We start from the raw sequence: 17,183 nt of genomic DNA, 5'->3' as shown, positions 1-17,183 counted from the left end.
CTTTTTGGTTGTCGTGTGAACTTATATTTTACATTCTCTGACTAAAGTTTCTTTGAATATTTTACAAACCAAGGCAGTATTGGTTTTACTTCTGTATTGTCACAGAGCTTGATATGTGAGTGCCCTTAGTATCTCGGGCTCTTGTGGTTTTATGCAACACAAACGGGGGAATTGGAAAGAAACCCGTTTTGCTGCAGAACTTGCAGATTGGTTTACCGTCCAGTGTACTGGCCTTGCTGGTTTACCGTCCAGTGTACTGGCCTTGCTGGTTTACCGTCCAGTGTACTGGCCTTGCGTGCAGCAGCTGACCAGGCTCCCAACAGGTCATCAGAAGGCTTGAGAAGCAGACAGCTGGGAAGGCAGCCACAGGCTGAACTGTACCGATGGAAAAATACATTCCCGAGCTTTGGCATCCGAGTCTGCCACTGCCCAAAATATCTGTGAACGGTCTGTTCTGAAACACTTTAGGGAGAAAAGGTTAAAAAGAAGCACAATATTAGTGCTACCAACATACCAACAGGAGGAAGCAGTGCCAAGGTAGTGCTGGATTTATCCTCTGGCCAGTTTTCTTTCTAGATGCAGTATGGTAGAATGCCAGGGTCAGAGTTGCAGGCTGTTTCATTTACCCCATACAGAAGTTGCAGAGAAGGGATTGCTGGGCAAACATCCACTATCAAAAAAGTTTTGGTCATCTGTTACTGAAACACAAATAGTTCAGGTTTTTTGTTTGTGCATTGTTGGGGAAAGTTCATGGGTCCTATTAAAGCACAGTAGTTGTATTAAAGTTGGTGTCTTCAAACAGGAGTGAGAAACCACTATTGCTTTAGCATCTAGGGATAGAAGAGTACTAGAATTGTTAATGCTGGAACAAGAATATTATCCTATTAGAAACACTTGTTTGAAGTGGATGTTTTTACTTGTTTTTTTTTTCTCAGCAGTCTTCCACTCCTTAGTTATTGTAATTTAACCTACAAAACTTGCTGAAGTTAAATAGAATGCGGGAAGAACGTGTTCTTAATTAGCATTTAGCAGCTGGGGAAGGGTTAGGGGAAAAAAGACACTTTGTAGAATCTATCTGTTACTATGTTCTTAGTCTTTGAAATATAAAAGTTTTTTTTTTTTAACGTTTTAAAGCTTAAGAAAAAGATAGTGTTTAATAGATGAAGGTAGAAAGGAAATGTGAAATGTCATGGAGTGTTCAAGAGCCACTTGGCTTTTTTTTGGGGGCAGTGCTGAAACGAAGAAGCCAAACCATACTGATACCGCACTTTGCACTCATTAAAGTAGAAGTAAGCAGCTGTTACGTAGCTCAGTGTTAAACACAGTAGTGCAAGGGTCATACCAGTAAAAGCAAAAAATTAACTTCCCATGTTATGTTGGAGAATTTTTGCATGTGCTGTTCTCAAACGAAGACTTGACCTGAAATATAGTGTTTGCTGATTCTGAGATAATTGTCACACTTTGCTGCATTGCCTCCGAAGATACAATTCTGAGTAGCTGGCTCCCCCGCCACCCTCCCGAACCCCACTTTGTTAAATTTACCAATGGAAGGAAACTTTTATCTAGATTCTGTGGTCAGCTGAACAGCATTGCTTTCTCGACTTGAAGTCAGAAACAGGAAGAAAATTGCAGATGAGTTTCAGTATTTTTGATATCAAAGAAAATGGCATGACCAAAAATATTTCTCTAAATTGCAGGTATATGTAGTTTGAAGACACTTGAAATCAAAAATGTAAATTTCCATTTGATTTGAACCTGTATCAGAGTGCTTGTAATATTTAGGCAGGACAGTGCGTTAATAAAACACAGTAAAATAATAGAAAAATCACTCAAGCTTGAAGATAAATAGATGATTCTTAAGGTGCTTGGGTATAATTAATAAAAGTAAGACACCAGTAATACACAAATGGGCTGACCACTTTCAGGATCTTTTTGTAAATATGTTTTTGCGCTTGTAGAGACAATAGCAGGCCACAGCAGCCAAGTGACTGCCCTAATATTGTCTGTTCTTGGTCACAGTATAATGTACCTTGGAAAAGAGTAAGAAGGAAATTGCAGTCTTCTATAGTTGCAGAATTACTTCGCTAAGATGCAGATGTTCAGAACTACTGATTATTAATGAATACTTATTCCAAGGAGTAGGAGTGGACATAGTTCTATATTGCCATTTATAAACACGCCTGCACAGCACCATTCTAATGCTGGTGCGTTTACCTTGCAAGGGACTTGTGTGCTGGGAAGGGGCATTCATTACCTCTGTTCTACGAACATAGGTTCTAGAGATGGGGTTTCATTCCACTGTGGTGTTTTCGGGGAAAAGCGGCCCAAAGGTTAGGTTAGTTACCATGTGAAACATTGCTGAGAGGTTGCCACATCCCCCCTTTCTTCCCCTCTTCTCCTTGTGAAGACTTCTTAGGCTGCCTTTGCCTTTTCCTCCAATTACGTGGTCTGGCAGATCAAGCAGAACTGCTTTCCCATCTTCATCAAGTTCCACAAAATAGTCTTAATGCCGTAAAAACAAATGGCCATTCAAAATGAATATGGCATTTGCCATCTACTTCACCAGTGCTGTTTGTTTCCTCTGGTTGCCCTCACACGACAAGCTGTGGTGATACAATACCTTCTTGTTTCCGGTTTCTCCATACAGAATTTTCCTTTTATTTTATTTTTTTATAATTTTTTAATAAATTTTTATTTTCCTATTTATTTTATTTATGATTTCATGACATGAATTTTTAATTTATTCATGATTTCATGACAACAAAAAAAGCTCATTCTGTATGCCCTGTCAGCAATGAGAAGGAGCACAACTGTACGTGATTTAATACTGAAGGATCTAGTAGCATAATGTGTGATAAAATTCCTGATCTTGAATGACACCTTCAACTGTATTGTGTAGCACTATGCTGAGTAGTACTATAGAGCGCAGAACAAAACCTACGGATTTGTTTTCATAAATTCTGGGACTGGCAGTTTTTAATAACTACGTTCAGGTGCCTCTCCAAATTGTGCATCTAGGCATTATCACAACATATTAAAGTAATTGCTTAACCGACAAAGTTTTGTATCCACTTCTGTTTAAACTTTGGAGGACAGTGTAGAGGTTATGTCCCTTCCTACTGCTGGCCTTCAGGAGTTAGCCAAATGTGTGCAAACATTTGTAATCTCTCACCCAAGAGCAGAATAAATTCGCTGAGATAATTCTGTAGTCAGTATGCCTGCAGTAGCTGTTAGTATTTGCTTAGATTTTATAGTATGGCAGCTAGAAATGGGAGTATGTAACTAACAAATCAATTGCAAAGCAGCAGCCTGTACCAGTTGTAAATAATGATAGGCATAAAATGCAGCATTAGCATTAGCAGCTTGTTTTTTGTAAAATGTTTATTCAAGGATACTATCCAGATTTTGTAATTCAGTAAAGCTTAAAAAATATTTACATTGGCCCTTCTGACTTCTCAGGTTTCTTGTGTTTATTTCAGTGTGTGTATGGTTAAAACAAAACTGCAAATATGATTTGAAAATACTCTTACTCTGTTAAATTATATAATGGATAAGGCAGTGTTTTGAAAGCTACCCCTGCTATGCATATAGAATATCCTCCTTCACTGGAGACTTGAAGTGGAGAATTCTAGTGGGATATATTACAAGCTATTACTATTAAGGACATGAATTTGACAAGGTAATATACAGTAATGACAGAAAAATGGGTAGGAAATTTACTTTCAAATTTCCAGGTATAAACGAATGAATGTACATCAGTGTTGCCTGTTGTTATTAAGGTCTGTAATAGAAAACTTCCAAATCAATACAGATAACTTAAATAGATTAATTAAAAATTAGAACTTGAAAATTGTTGGGTTTTTTTTTTTCTGATGTTAACATTCTAAGGTATATCAGGATACGTCTAACCATTTATGCCGTGTTGTGACAGATTCTCACTAAAAAGTGGGGTTCAGGTGCTCACTGCTCCACTAAGGAGCAGCAAGATTTCTTTTGTTTGTCAGTAGTCTCAAGAAATAATTTCTTCCTCCCCTGATGAAAGCAATTGAAAGTTGGCCGAATTGCTCCAATATCTCAAAGACTTGCGTAACCTTTGATATTGAATCCTTTTTTGTCTATCAGATCATTAGGATCTATATCACTAGAAAAAAAAAAAAAGGATATAATTGTTTTCACTCATTGATTGTGGCTGCTGCCCTTGTGTCAGTATAGATCGGTAGGGTAATACCGAAAGTGGAACGTGTGAACTACTGATTTCTTAATGAGCATTATTACTTCAGTTACTTATGTTTATCTGGGTACTTGACTGTGTGTGCTGCTGATGCAATCAGAAGTTTCAAATAGCTAAATCTGCTGACATTGTAAGTAGATCTCTGAAAAAGGTTGTATAAAGGAGTTGCTAATGCAGTTCTTACAAAAATCACTATAAAAATGTGTGGGAGTTAAAACTGTCAGATTAGGGTTCACTTGGTTCTAAAGTATTTTGGAGGTATGCTGAAGTAGTTCATGTGATGATAAAGTATCGATAGGTAGGACATTCTGCTGCGACAATCAAATCCTGTTGGACTCAGTTGTCTGAGGAAATTTTTTGCAGCTGTAAACATATACCGTATACATCTTACATAACATGTATATATATAAAAACATATATAACATATACATCTTTTGGTGTATGATGTATATATACCAAAAGATGAGCCTGCGTTTTTTTGATGTTTCAAGAAATAAGGTTCTGGTAAACAAGAAATCTTGCTACTGATGTTCTTATTTGGTAAAGTTTTATAATCTCATGTAAGAATAGGTGAAAATAAAAAGTCCATTTTGGCCCTGCAGCCAAGGAAATCCTAGAACTTGCAGCTTGTTGCCAGAAGAGGTAATGACTGTTGACTTTGCCAAAATCAGAAAGTAATTAAAAATAACTTTTTTTTCCTAGATTTTCAGAGCATGATGTCCTCAGTTGCAAATTAATTTTAAAGAGAAGAAATAAATGCTACTTTTTGATATTTGGAAAGTAAAATTGAGAGAGCATTTCATACTGTTGTGATGGGAGTTTTGGTTTCAGCTTTTATTTTTTAGAAGCACTGGACACATAAGGCTTCTATACACACTCGTGTGCACAAGAATAGATAGAAATTAATAGAAAATATGTAAAAGGTATAGAAATATGTAAAAGCTATAGTCCATATAATGACTGTTACTAGCTGAGAAGAATCTAATGTTTGGAGTGAGGGTCCCCCCCACCCCCCAGATTAAAGTCAGGAATAATAATGCTTGATTATTTGTTAAGGGACTCATGCTGGACTGTTGAAGATGTCTAGAAACAAAACAGAACATGTAATTGGTTTTAATGTGTCTTGTTACCTATAAACAGTGATCAAACCTCAGATGTACCATTTTCTGCCTTGAGTAAGTAGCACTAGCTCTGAAACGCATAGAGCTAATTTATTCTGCAAACCAAATCAGATCATTAGTTTTCAATATTTTCATTCTTAGCTGACTACAATTCTGTAAAACTCAAAATACGCCCATGATAGCAGGACAGCAGTAAGACAAAACATGCTTTAAAAACTGCATTTGCAAATTAGAAATTCTAGTGTAAAATTGCAATTGCATGTCTGACATTTTTGAAAACTGCATTAACTTCATCCTAAAAATACCCCACACCAAAACTATGAGATGTAAACCATCGCAGCATAGTGCCTTTCTGAGATTTCTATAATCCAGAGAAACTTGTGATGTTCCATAATCAGTTCTACAGCCCAGGGGGAATGGGATATGCTTTATTTATAGGATGATATACCATGAGGATATTCTGGGGCTGATGAGAGATTTCTGATTACCATCTGCTGCAGCTACTCCAGTTTCAGAGTGGATTAACTATGTATACGGAAACCGTCAGATCCTAAATCCAGCTGTAGGCTGTTTATCAGTAGTGGTAGACTTTGTGAAACCTCCTTGGGTAGAATGTCTGAGCCCTTGTGTACTGCAAAAGAAACTTGGCACTTAGAAGTCACAGTGTTAATGAAACAGTTGCTCAGTCAAACCACATATTTTTATTCATTAAAAGCTACTTTTCCATTTTGGAAAAGATGAAATTAGAAATGGAATCCCTTGGCTCTAAAGGTGAGACAGTGGCCAAAATGGCTTGGTACAGGTTTGCCAAATCAGCAGCTACGGTGTTGCTGTCTGAAGGAGCTGAAGATGAGGGTAGGATGTACTTTCGTTTGAAATTTGGAATTTGAATCTAAGACATGATTAAATGCAGATCTTAAGATTCTTAAACACCAGACTTCTCTGCATCTTTCTGGATAGGAGCACAAGGTGTTTTATGGGTAATAAAAAGAAAAAAGAGGCTTTACAATAATAATTGTGAAGTCTGATACCTATCTTTAGAAAACTAATAACGGGAGAACTTCATAATTACTGTTGTAAAGACTTATTCTTGAAGAGGCAGCTGTATAGATAGCTATAGTATAGATATGCCAACTGGGTGATGGGTTTTGATGAGCAGCTTAATTTTGCCCAGTTTTTCTAGTGAGAAATACTAATTTGAGCCTCCCTCTTTCTCACATCAGTTTTTAGGAAATATACTGCAATAAAATGTTGTTAGCAGATGACTGTCTCCTTTTTCAAATTTAAGATAGGCAAATACATTTAAAAGCTATGAGTAGGGGACTGTAAGAGGGAAAGACAGACAACTAGGTGAATATTTAAAGTATTTACATAATCTGTGTGTTCTTGGGGAAGTTACAATATAGACTGTCTGTTTTTGAAGGAAGAAAACTAATTACATCAATAAGGATGAAAAACCTTTTTTAAAAGAATGCAAAGAACTTATGTAACTTTTGTTGTGCTTTGGTTGTCGGACTGTTGTAATTTTCCTGCTTGACAGTCTTGTGTGGGAATTTGTTTTTAGGGAAGCTTTTTACTATTGATATGATAGCAATGTAACTGAGATACTAGTGAAGCTATGTATTTTTTTAATGAACCGTAGTTCGTAACTGTAGCTGAACCGAAGTAGTTTCTTGCTTGAATAGATTTTGCCATCCTGCAGTCTGCTGCCTGCGTCCTTACTAACTCCTGATGCCTGGTTACTCTGTTAGTAGAACCCTACAGCCTGGAAAGGGAGCAGGGAAGCATCTTCCTTATTCTTAAAACAGCTGCAACAGGAAAGAGAATAAACTATGTTTAAACTCTTTTTGGCCAAGTGCTTTTCCAAGCTAATTGTAGTAAACATGTTTTGTAAAGGCTGTAAAATTAAAGTACGTGTTTTGAGGGCTGTCTTTTTTTTTTGTATTTTTTATTGCAGTGGTTGATTAATCAATGTTTGTGGTACGATCAATGGCCTTATGAGTAGTAGTTAGAGGCTCTTGTGGTTGAGGACTTGGCAACTACTTCTAAATGAAAAACACTGGCTAGTTTTTGCAAAATGGGTGGTAATCTTTCTGACAAGCTAAAGTAGCATTAGTGGAGGAAGAAACATTTTTGCTGTTGACTAAAGAACTTGCTTTCTAACCTCATGTCACTGATTTAGTAAAAAGTTCTTTTCACTCTTTCTTGTCCTCGTAGTTGCCTAGGAGCAATTGGTTTACAATATTGGAAAGTACAGAATGGTAGATTTTCACAAATCAGACGGTACTGGGTTCAAGAAAAGATGAATATTTTTGGCTTCTTCCAGCATTGTGGTTGTTGTTGGGATGCATACTATACTATGAAGATTTCTGTAGCTTCTGCAAGGAAAAAAAGATTACTCATGAAATAAAACTCGTAGATATTAAAGTAGATTTCCTATGAAGTTATATGAGGATGACCATGGAGACTGTGAACAACAGGTTCACCAGCTAAATTTAAAAAAATGGCCAGAACAAGCTAGTTCTAGTGTAATTTTAAGGCTGTTGAGTCAAATTCTGCTTAGTTGCACTGCATTGAAAATCCAGAACGTTTGATTTTAACTTTTGATATGAAAGCAAAACAACAAACATCTAGTAGTTAGAGAGTGGTTAAGCAAATAAATAGTTTCTGTTGGAATTAGAGACAGGGTGGAATATAAATGCCAGCAATTTTGGAACCAAAAGTTCTTATTCAAAAATTGTTAGAAATTGTATTTTTTAAAAAAAAAACTTCAGTTTTTGCTTGGAATAGTTTCATGTGCTTTGCAGTAACTCCTAGAAGACCTCAGATGGGGTTTCATTTTGCAAATTGCTAGCACTTCCATAAGAAATTTAGTTGAAGGCAAATAATATATGCAATAAGAAAGAAGTAATAGATAATTCAGTTTGAATCATATCTGAAAATGTGGTAATACATTTTATTATAAATGCAGCCTTTATTTGCCTTGTAACTGGTAATTTTTCCCCACATATAATCATTCTTATAAAAGGAATCCTTTCTTACTCCACTGTAGTTTCTGCTTATTTGTGGATGTTGACTTTACAGGATTAGAATCAGTTGCAAAGATTGGTTGCAGGGCAGACATGATCTTCACATTAAATAGTTTTGTCATTGTTTGTTTTATGTGAACTAGGTTAACTTATTTTTAATCATCACTGATTTCCTTTTTGCCTGTTTTTACAGACCAAGTTCTTTGAGGTTGAACTTAAGAGAACCATGTGTTAACCAAGTTCACATACAGAATTCAAAAATTATTTATGTCACGTAAGTTCCAGATTAGTCACTTATGTACATGTCTGTGTATACTCTATGGCTTTCTAAATGCAACCACTTCTAGAGGATTTTAGAATACAATTGTGATTCTCAAGTATATGGATCAAAATATCTCTCCCTCTTCCCAGTCAGAATATATAGCTAATACCCTTCCAAATGTTTGTTCCAAAAGTACACGACATTGGGATTATTCTGCTACTCACTTTATAGTAATTAAATATGCCTACAGATATTTACGTTGAAAAGTGAAGATGTAGCCCTCTTGGGGGGAACGGTGAAAAATTAGAGAATGTTGGGAATGTCATTTTATACAACAACAGAGTTTCTGCTTCCAGTCTATAGCTATGATCACTTGACTTTATGTTTAGAAATGCCTGGAAAAGTTTTCTGACTCTTACTCTTGTGTGTTAGTGGGAACAATATTGCATATCTTTGTTATTATAAAATGTACAGAATATATTGTACAGATGTAAAGACGTAGAGAATGTATTGGGTAATACTTTGAGCCCAATCTAAATAAACATTTGCAATTCAATTTTATTTTTTCATTCCTTTTCGGTATATTTCACTGAGCTTTCAGAATTAATACAACTATTCTGTTTTCTTTCCCATTTATCTGGTACTCCAATACTATATGCATCATTTGGGCCTCAGATGTTGTAGGTGGACCTTATAATTCAAATAGCATTTTTAATTGGAATGAAAAATACTGTGTTTCTAGAAATTCTTGTAAACTGTTTTTCACAGAGCTTCCATCTATAAATTATTGAATGCACTCAAACTGCCCAGAATCTGCCGATCTGGGTAATTCTTGGTAATTGTAAAGCACTGAAAAATCTGCTTGAAGTGTGTTTTGATTAAGTTTTGAAAGCCTGTTGCTCTGAAATCAGGGCACTACTGCATGTGACAAAATGTATGCAAACATTCTATAAAATCCTGATGCAATCATATTCGTGTAATTAATGCTAATGAGAAGAAAGCACATAGTACAGGAGACATAATACAGGTAGCAATACTTGGAAGGATGCAGTGTCTTGTGCTTCTCTTCGAAGTAGAAACCATGTGAGGCTGGAATATAGCTATTCCCTATTTTTTTTTTTTTTGTGTGTGTGTGTTTACATGTATGTACATGTACAGACCCCAAAGCCCCATAATTTCTCTCTCCTCCCAGGCAGAATCATGGCGGTTTTATTACATTCTTTTATTCATTTAGCATAGAGCATGGTCTGCTATGCTTGAAGGTCATGGTTTGGTCCTGGTGTAAAAACAGGTCTTTTTAAGAAATTTGAACCTGTACTGTGAAGTGTTTTTAAGTCTAATAAATAAGATGTGAATAAAAGATTATTTTAATACTGCAAATGAAAATACAGGAAAACCAGATTAGTTTGCCCTTTTTTTTTAACTTTAAAAAAGCATATTACTTCTTTTTGAATTAATGGAAAAACTTGCAAAGAATCTTCACTTTTTTGTATCAGTTTTTAATTTTTAATATTGCATTTTTTAAAAAATATCAGTTATTTGAGACTGTGATGATGATTTTGTTCTCTGGTACTGCTGTGCTGAAGAGGAATATGGTTAGCTATTTTGAAAGTTGTTCCAGAGCTGTGCTTTCCCCTGTCTGCAGCCCTGAGCTTGGAGAATGATGCCAAAACTCTTACTGACCATCTCAGTGTGTTTTGTGGAAAGTTTTTATAATTAAAAAAACTCCACTGGATTTCTCTACTCATCTGATGGCATTTTCTACAAATGAGCTTTTTCTTTATGCTACAGGCTTGCTTGGCTAGTCTCCTTCCAAAACCAAGGCATAATAAAGGGGAGATACTGTCAATATTGCTGATTTAAGGTCTTAGCAAAGGCTTGTAAATGAAAGTAAATACAAAGCCGTGATTCTTTCAGAGAATAGTGCAAGTTAGTTTGAAACGTTAAGAGTAGCTATAGTGAAGTAAAGAAATTAGGAAGTTTTGTGTGGCAGTGTGACTTACTGTGTAAGCACTAAAATATTTTTGATAAAACCCTGGGTGTTTTCTCATTTACTGTGTTTTCTCCAAGTCTGTAGTCTTTTTCTCTCCTATAAAAGCTATTAACTGGTTTTTATAAAAAGAGGATTGGCAGGATACCAATCTTTTGTATGTGCTTCCTGTCTGGACTGTTCAGACAATGGAAAAATACTTGATTTGTAAGATTCTAAGATGCTAAAATAAACCCTTAAGAAGATTTTTTTTTGTTTTCCAAGAGGCAAATGATAATTGCTATGTCTTTCCCATATAATGTGTTTTCCCTTTAATGATTGGGAGATCCAGACAGATCACACCTCCTCACTTACCTGGAAAAAAAAAAAAAAAGCTGAAAGACAGTGAAGTGTATAATAAACTAGTAACCTTGATACCAGGGTTTAATCCAAAGATTTCCAGTTGTATTTATAAAAGTTAGATTATAATTCTATGAGAACATAATTTTTCCAGCCAAGTTTCCTGAGGAAGTAAGTTATTCCATCTGCCTGCCACCAGTTAATTTCTACTGAATAAGACTAAAGGATAGAGGTCTCTGATATAATTCATAATTAAGTTTTTGTAAATTTCACGAACGCTGTCAGCTGGGCAGAGGAAATAGGTGCTGTTTATTCTTCATTACAGTAACTCGGGGAAGGCGGTGTCACTGCCTGTTCCTTTAGTAGTGGCTTACTGAGCAGGCAGCATGCCCGTGTTGCCCGGCCTTTCAGCACGGGTGTCGTTCCAAATGGGCTGCAACATACGCTGTCCCTCGGCTGTCCTGCGAGCCGTGTAAGCGTGCACGAGAGGGAAGGATCCGGATTCACGTGAGGAGGGTAGGAGCATTGCTGGCGTTGGGAGCGAACCATTAAAGATGGGAGGAAGTAACGGAGAGGCTGTGCGTGATTGGGAAGATGAGGGGTGTGACTGAAAATGAGACTATACTATAGCAGTTAGGGGATGTGGCAGTGGAGGGGACATGGCTTCAGGCTGTGTGCAGGTCAGGTTGAGAATGACTGCTTTGCTCCCTGTGTCAGCCTTGTTAAGAGGAGGTCTCTGAACCACCTTCTGGGCTTGGGCTGTCTTCTACTGCTGCACCAGCCCTACTGGTGTGATGTGGTGCAGTGGGTTGGGTTCATGCGTGGCACATTCCATTTTAACAAATTGTTGTTTCTTGAAACTTGCGTAGTTTCAGTTAGTTGATGGTGACCTCAGAGGTTGCCCCGGTAACTGGTGTCCCAGGGGACCTCTGTAAATATACATTAAAAGTGGCCTAAAGTCTACGTGCCAGTGCAATGTCTAAAAATATTGAGTAACTGTGTTTATATTTAAAACTGTTTATATTAAGGTGGTTTTAGCACAAGTCCCGCCCAAATATAAAATTCAGAAGAACCTTTAAGATAGCATGCGCTTTGAAATTACGTGGTTGAAAATTCCTAAAAGACATCAGCGAGCACTTTCCCAAAATATAAGCAGTTATTCGATGATGCTTTCTACTTTTACCACGATGACATAATTAACGAATAAAGTTCATTTAGTAAGAATTATATTTAAGTCATTAGAAAAATGACTTCTGCCTTCATACAACGTAAAAGGAAGAGGTGTGGATCTCTAACTAGGAGACACAAACGATACTGCTGTAGGTGGTTCTTTTAGAAAAGCTTCGGTGGAAAACAGTTACGCAGTGGTGAGATGTTCAACTGAACAAGTCTCTCCATGTCTTAATTATCCAGAATTCAAGTACATTATATAATGGTCAAATTCATTAATAAAATCAGTGAATTCACATATTATAAATGATAAAATTAATTAACTTGCAAAACTGTTTCTTTCCCCTATGGAAAAATCCATATGGATTAGTATTACCAATTGATCATTTGATAGTTTAGTAGAGTTTTGGTAAATACAACTCCTAGTAAAGGAATGATTTTCTTCGTTGTATGTGTTTCCTTTCTTTTCCTCCCTTTTGGTTGTGAACCCTGAGCAGGATGCGGCTTTGTCGTGTTGGCACCTTGCATATGTTTATGCAGTCCATAGGAAGGATGAGCTGCATCACCACTAGCTTTTAGTTGGAAGATGCATAGTATTGCACAAATCATAGAATGCCTATTCTCTTGTAGTTACCTTGGCTTCTGAAACGCTTTTTCTTTTGTTTTGTGGATTTTCATGACGAGGTATAAATAGAAATTGCAGAAAGCCGTCTAGTTGATGCTGTTTAAGGAAAAGTGGGACTTGTGAATCCCTATTTAAATCTTGACATGTGGTACATATTTAAATTTAGTAGCCGTACAGCTTGGTTTCAAAACGTGCCTCAATGGAATTTTCCTAGTAAAACAAGAATTCAGACCAGTGTCATGAAGACTTCTTGAGTCTACTGTAGTTTTACTAAATTAAGAAAATCAGAAATGTATACACTGGTGACACAATTATTGGATGGTGAATAATATCAGTGAAGGAGAATGTATTAAAATATCAAAAGCTATAGCACTGTATACAGTTGCTTTGGTTGTATGTTTTGTGGTAAAGTGAGAGCGGTCCATTCCTGAAGGAAATGCTGATTTATTCTTCAAAGGGAATCAAAGTGATAGTCCTTAAACTGGTTTGTGGTTGCAGAAGTAATTTATCTAAATACTTTATTTCAATAAAGAAAAAAAGATTACCGGGTGAACTTCATGACCATATCAAGCAAACGTCAGAAGGTCACAGATTCTATAAATACTGGCCTGCTATGGCAACATACAAATAAACCAAAGAAAAACATATAAAAGTACTACTAATCTCTGTTGCTATGTATTAGGGAGCTGACTGTGAGGTAAAGAATACATGATGGAGCCCAATGTCTTTTATGCTCCTGAATCTTAGTCTTTATCATCTTCATGTTCTTTATCGTTCTTTATCTGATGATGGCAAATGAGCCTATCCATTTTCCTCAGACTTTGGACCACGTTTCTAACATTTAAAGTCAGTTAAAACAAATTAACGTTACACAGTGAGTCAGCGTTGCAGTCTGAATTTGGAACAAATCCTTGAAAGTTGTTAAAAGTCCTTAGATGAAAAGCACCCAAAAGATTTACTGTTGTTTACTGTTCAGGTTCGGCTGTTCAGTTTGTTTCTGGGACCTGCCAAGGACAGATGTGTGTGCACTCTTACTGTTAGCACTCATTGCCATCCCGTTACTTGTTTTTATGACTTCTCACATGCTGCAGGATTCAGACCTGTGAGAAATCTCAGTTTTTCTTGTGGAATCTTGCACTGCTAGCATGTATGTTGTTCAGTTGTGTCCGTGACAGAAGACTGTGTATGGCAGACTTGCAATTCATAAATTTATGTATATACCTAGAGTCTGCTTTTGGATATAGCAATTTACTTTTAATCTCAAGTAGAATTGCAGTCCTGTTACTATACAGCATAGAATTTTAGGAAAGTTGCCCATGTAAACATTTCTTTTTAGCTGCCAATGTCTTATAAATCAGTGAATAATACACTTGTGTGCATCCATAAAATGTATCTATTTTCTCCACATAACATTTTTTCAATCTGGCATATGGGAACAAAACTAGAATCGTAATTCTGTAGCTGTGATGCATTCACAGCAAAGTGCAGTGAACAGCTAAATGGAGTAGAAAATTTTGGATATGTTTTCATGCATCTGGAAATATAATATTGGTGTTATGATACTGCTTCAGTAACAATTTATTAGTTAGGAACTAAAGAAGGATTACAGGCCTCCAAGATTTCCCTAAGGTTGAAGATACTCACATTAACGTAGGTAGTGACGCTGACGCTGGACTGTTCATTTTGGGGTGCCTGACTTCCAGCACCCCCTTTAAAGGAGCGACTGATTTTTGCTAAGGATCTGGGAAATAGATCACTTACAAAGGTTTGCTGAAAGCACCTGAAAGTTGAGCTCGAAAAATCAAGAGCTGCTCCAGAAAGTTTGGGGATATAACAACATTTCATAATTTTTTGAACTTTGTGGGTATTTTAACCTTGTTTAGTTTATAGACCCCCACATTTCATAATTTTTGAACTTTGTGGGTATTTTAACCTTGTTTAGTTTATAGACCCCCCGAGTTAATCTAGTAGTCTTGTAACAGGGAAAGTGTCTTAACAGCGCTCTTGCTTTGAGTTACCTTTCATGTGTCACTTAGAAACGATCTGGCGACTCCAAGAAAACCATAGACTATGAGTCATAAATCTTGAAATCATAGAAGATACTATCTTGACATTTTTCAGAATCTTTATAATCACTATTAACAAGCTAAACAGCGAGCTGTGGTATGTATAATATTGTTTTGAAGCATTTTCAACACAAGTTCATTCTCATTAACCAGTGGGTAGGCTGTGCGCTCAAATGGTGTCTTTTCTCCTAATTTGCAGAATTTGAAAGGTGTGTGACTCAATTGATCATTAGGTGGGCCCAAAGAGCTGCAGTGAATGGAGTTTGCGGAAGACACCAAGTTGGGCAGGTGTATTGATGTGCTTTTGGGTAGAAGGGGTTTACAGAGGGGTCTGGACAGGCTGGACTGACGGACTGAGGCCAACTGTATGAGGTTCAAGAAGGCAAAGTGCCAGGTCCTCCACCTGGGTCACAACCACCCCACACAATGCTGCAGGCTTGGGGAAGAGTGACTGGAAAGCTGCCCATCAGAAAAGGACCTGGGGGTGCTGGTCAGCAGCCGGCTGAACACGAGCCAGCAGTGTGCCCAGGTGGCCAAGGCCAACAGCACCCTGGCTTGTATCAGAAGCAGCGTGGCCAGCAGGACTAGGGCAGTGATCGTCCCCCTGTACCCGGCACTGGTGAGGCTGCACCTCAAATACTGTGTTCAGTTTTGGGTCCCTCACTGTAAGAAAGACATGGAGGTGCTGGAGTGTGTCTGAAGAAGGACAGCAAAGCTGGTGAAGGGTCTAGAGCACAAGTCCTGTGAAGAGCACCTGAGGGAACTGGGGTTGTTTAGTCTGGAGAAGACTCGGGGGGGACATTATTGCTCTTTATAACTACTTGAAAGGAGGTTGTAGCGAGGTGGTGTCCATCTCTTCTCCAAGTAACAAGGGATGGGACAAGAAGAAATGGCCTCCAGTTGCACCAGGGGTGGCTTAGATTGGATATTAGGAAAAATTTCTTCACCAAAGGAGCTGTCAAGCATTGGAGCGGGCTGCCCAGGGGAATGGTTGAGTCAGCAGCCCTGGAGGTATTTAAAAAAGGTGTAATGTGGCACTTAGGGACATGGTTTAGTGGTGGACTTGGCAGTCCGGACTTACCAGTTGGAGTTGATGGTCTTAAAGGTCTTTTCCAACCTAAATGAGTCTATGATTCTATGATTTTTGGAATATACTTGTGTATGTGATTTTGTTAGAATAAAATGCACGGTGTCCTGTAAAGGTATACTATAAAACAAAATACTGTGTTAGCTGCATAAATATTGTGAAGATAAAGAAGTTTCTACACTGTTTATTAGTCAAACTGATAGAACCATAGCTAGTTGCTTTCTCAACATGGTTTCCTAAAGGGAAGGCAGTAATCGGCATGCTAGTGAGAGAAGCAATTTTCCCTGTAAAAGTTAATGTGATGGAAGAGGTGTGTCTTTCCCTCTCCCACCGCTGTATATCCTGTCCTTGAAATTGTAAAGGGTTTTGTTAAGTCTTGGTGAGTTTGATTTATTCAGCTGTTTCATCTCTGAGGCTGATCATGGTGAGTGGGACAGGCAATTGAGCAAAGGAGTTCCTAACAATGGGTAAAGAAGCCATAGACAGCATTGTCACCTTGTTGAGAACTCATGCAGCTGCTAAATTACACTGAAATTTTCGTAGGTTGCAGCCAATATGAACCTTCTGCATAATGAATTTTCATTCCTTTTTTTTTTTTTTTTACTGAGTACACCACTACCTTTAGGAGCAAAGCTCCTAAAATGGGTAGTGTTTAAAAGCAAGCAAATACATAGAAATGGTTCTTGTGGTAAAAATTATGAAGAGTATACATACCAATGCTTCATTAACTCAACTTTTCTTTTTCCTCGTGAAAGACCTTTAACTATTTTTGTCCTTTAAGGCACCTATTAATGAAACATGAAAATATTCATACTTTGTCGAGAAGGACCTTGGGGTTCTGGTGAAGGAGAAGCTGCGCACCAGCCAGCAATGCTCCCTTGTGGCAAAAAAGGCCAACAGTATCCTGGGATGCTTTTGGAAGAACGTTGCCTGCAGCTGGAAGGAGGTGATTCACCCCCTTTACTCAGTGCTCCTGAGGCCATATCTGTAAAGAGAGGTAGTTCAGGTGTTTAGGTCTGAGCATGGTGTATCAGTTTAATTTATGCAAAGCCAGGATGAAAAAAATGAAGGGGAAAAATTGTTCTTTGGACTAAAATTTTACTTGCCTCTGGGAGACGTTGTGGAAAGAGGCAAGATCTTTTCTTTATGTTAGACTCAGTTTCTGCCACAAGGTTAGTGACGTGCACTCTAGCAGCGTTGTGTCTTCTTGGTTGACTTGAAGATCTAAGGAACTCTTGGTCTATGCTTTTTTTTTTAATCTGA

The 17,183-nt window shown here is 37.5% G+C and overlaps 1 protein-coding gene across 4 annotated transcripts in view; it reads left to right on the top strand.

Annotated features, from left to right (window-relative positions):
• PLCL2 (phospholipase C like 2) overlaps positions 1–17,183 on the top strand; it is a 104,515-nt gene that overhangs the window by 23,439 nt on the left and 63,893 nt on the right. The window contains exon 2 of one of the 4 annotated variants that reach the window (XM_080386441.1): positions 8,575–8,655. The exons of the other annotated variants lie outside the window; for them this stretch is intronic. The gene's annotated coding sequence lies outside the window, so the exon portion shown is untranslated. The remainder of the gene's footprint in view (positions 1–8,574; positions 8,656–17,183) is intronic. 4 annotated transcript variants of the gene reach the window in all.

Source organism: Falco punctatus (genome assembly GCF_963210335.1).
Source record: "Falco punctatus genome assembly, chromosome: 4".
NCBI lineage: Eukaryota > Metazoa > Chordata > Aves > Falconiformes > Falconidae > Falco > Falco punctatus.
Note: the sequence above shows the minus strand (reverse complement) of the source record. Positions and strands in the feature narration are given on the sequence as shown.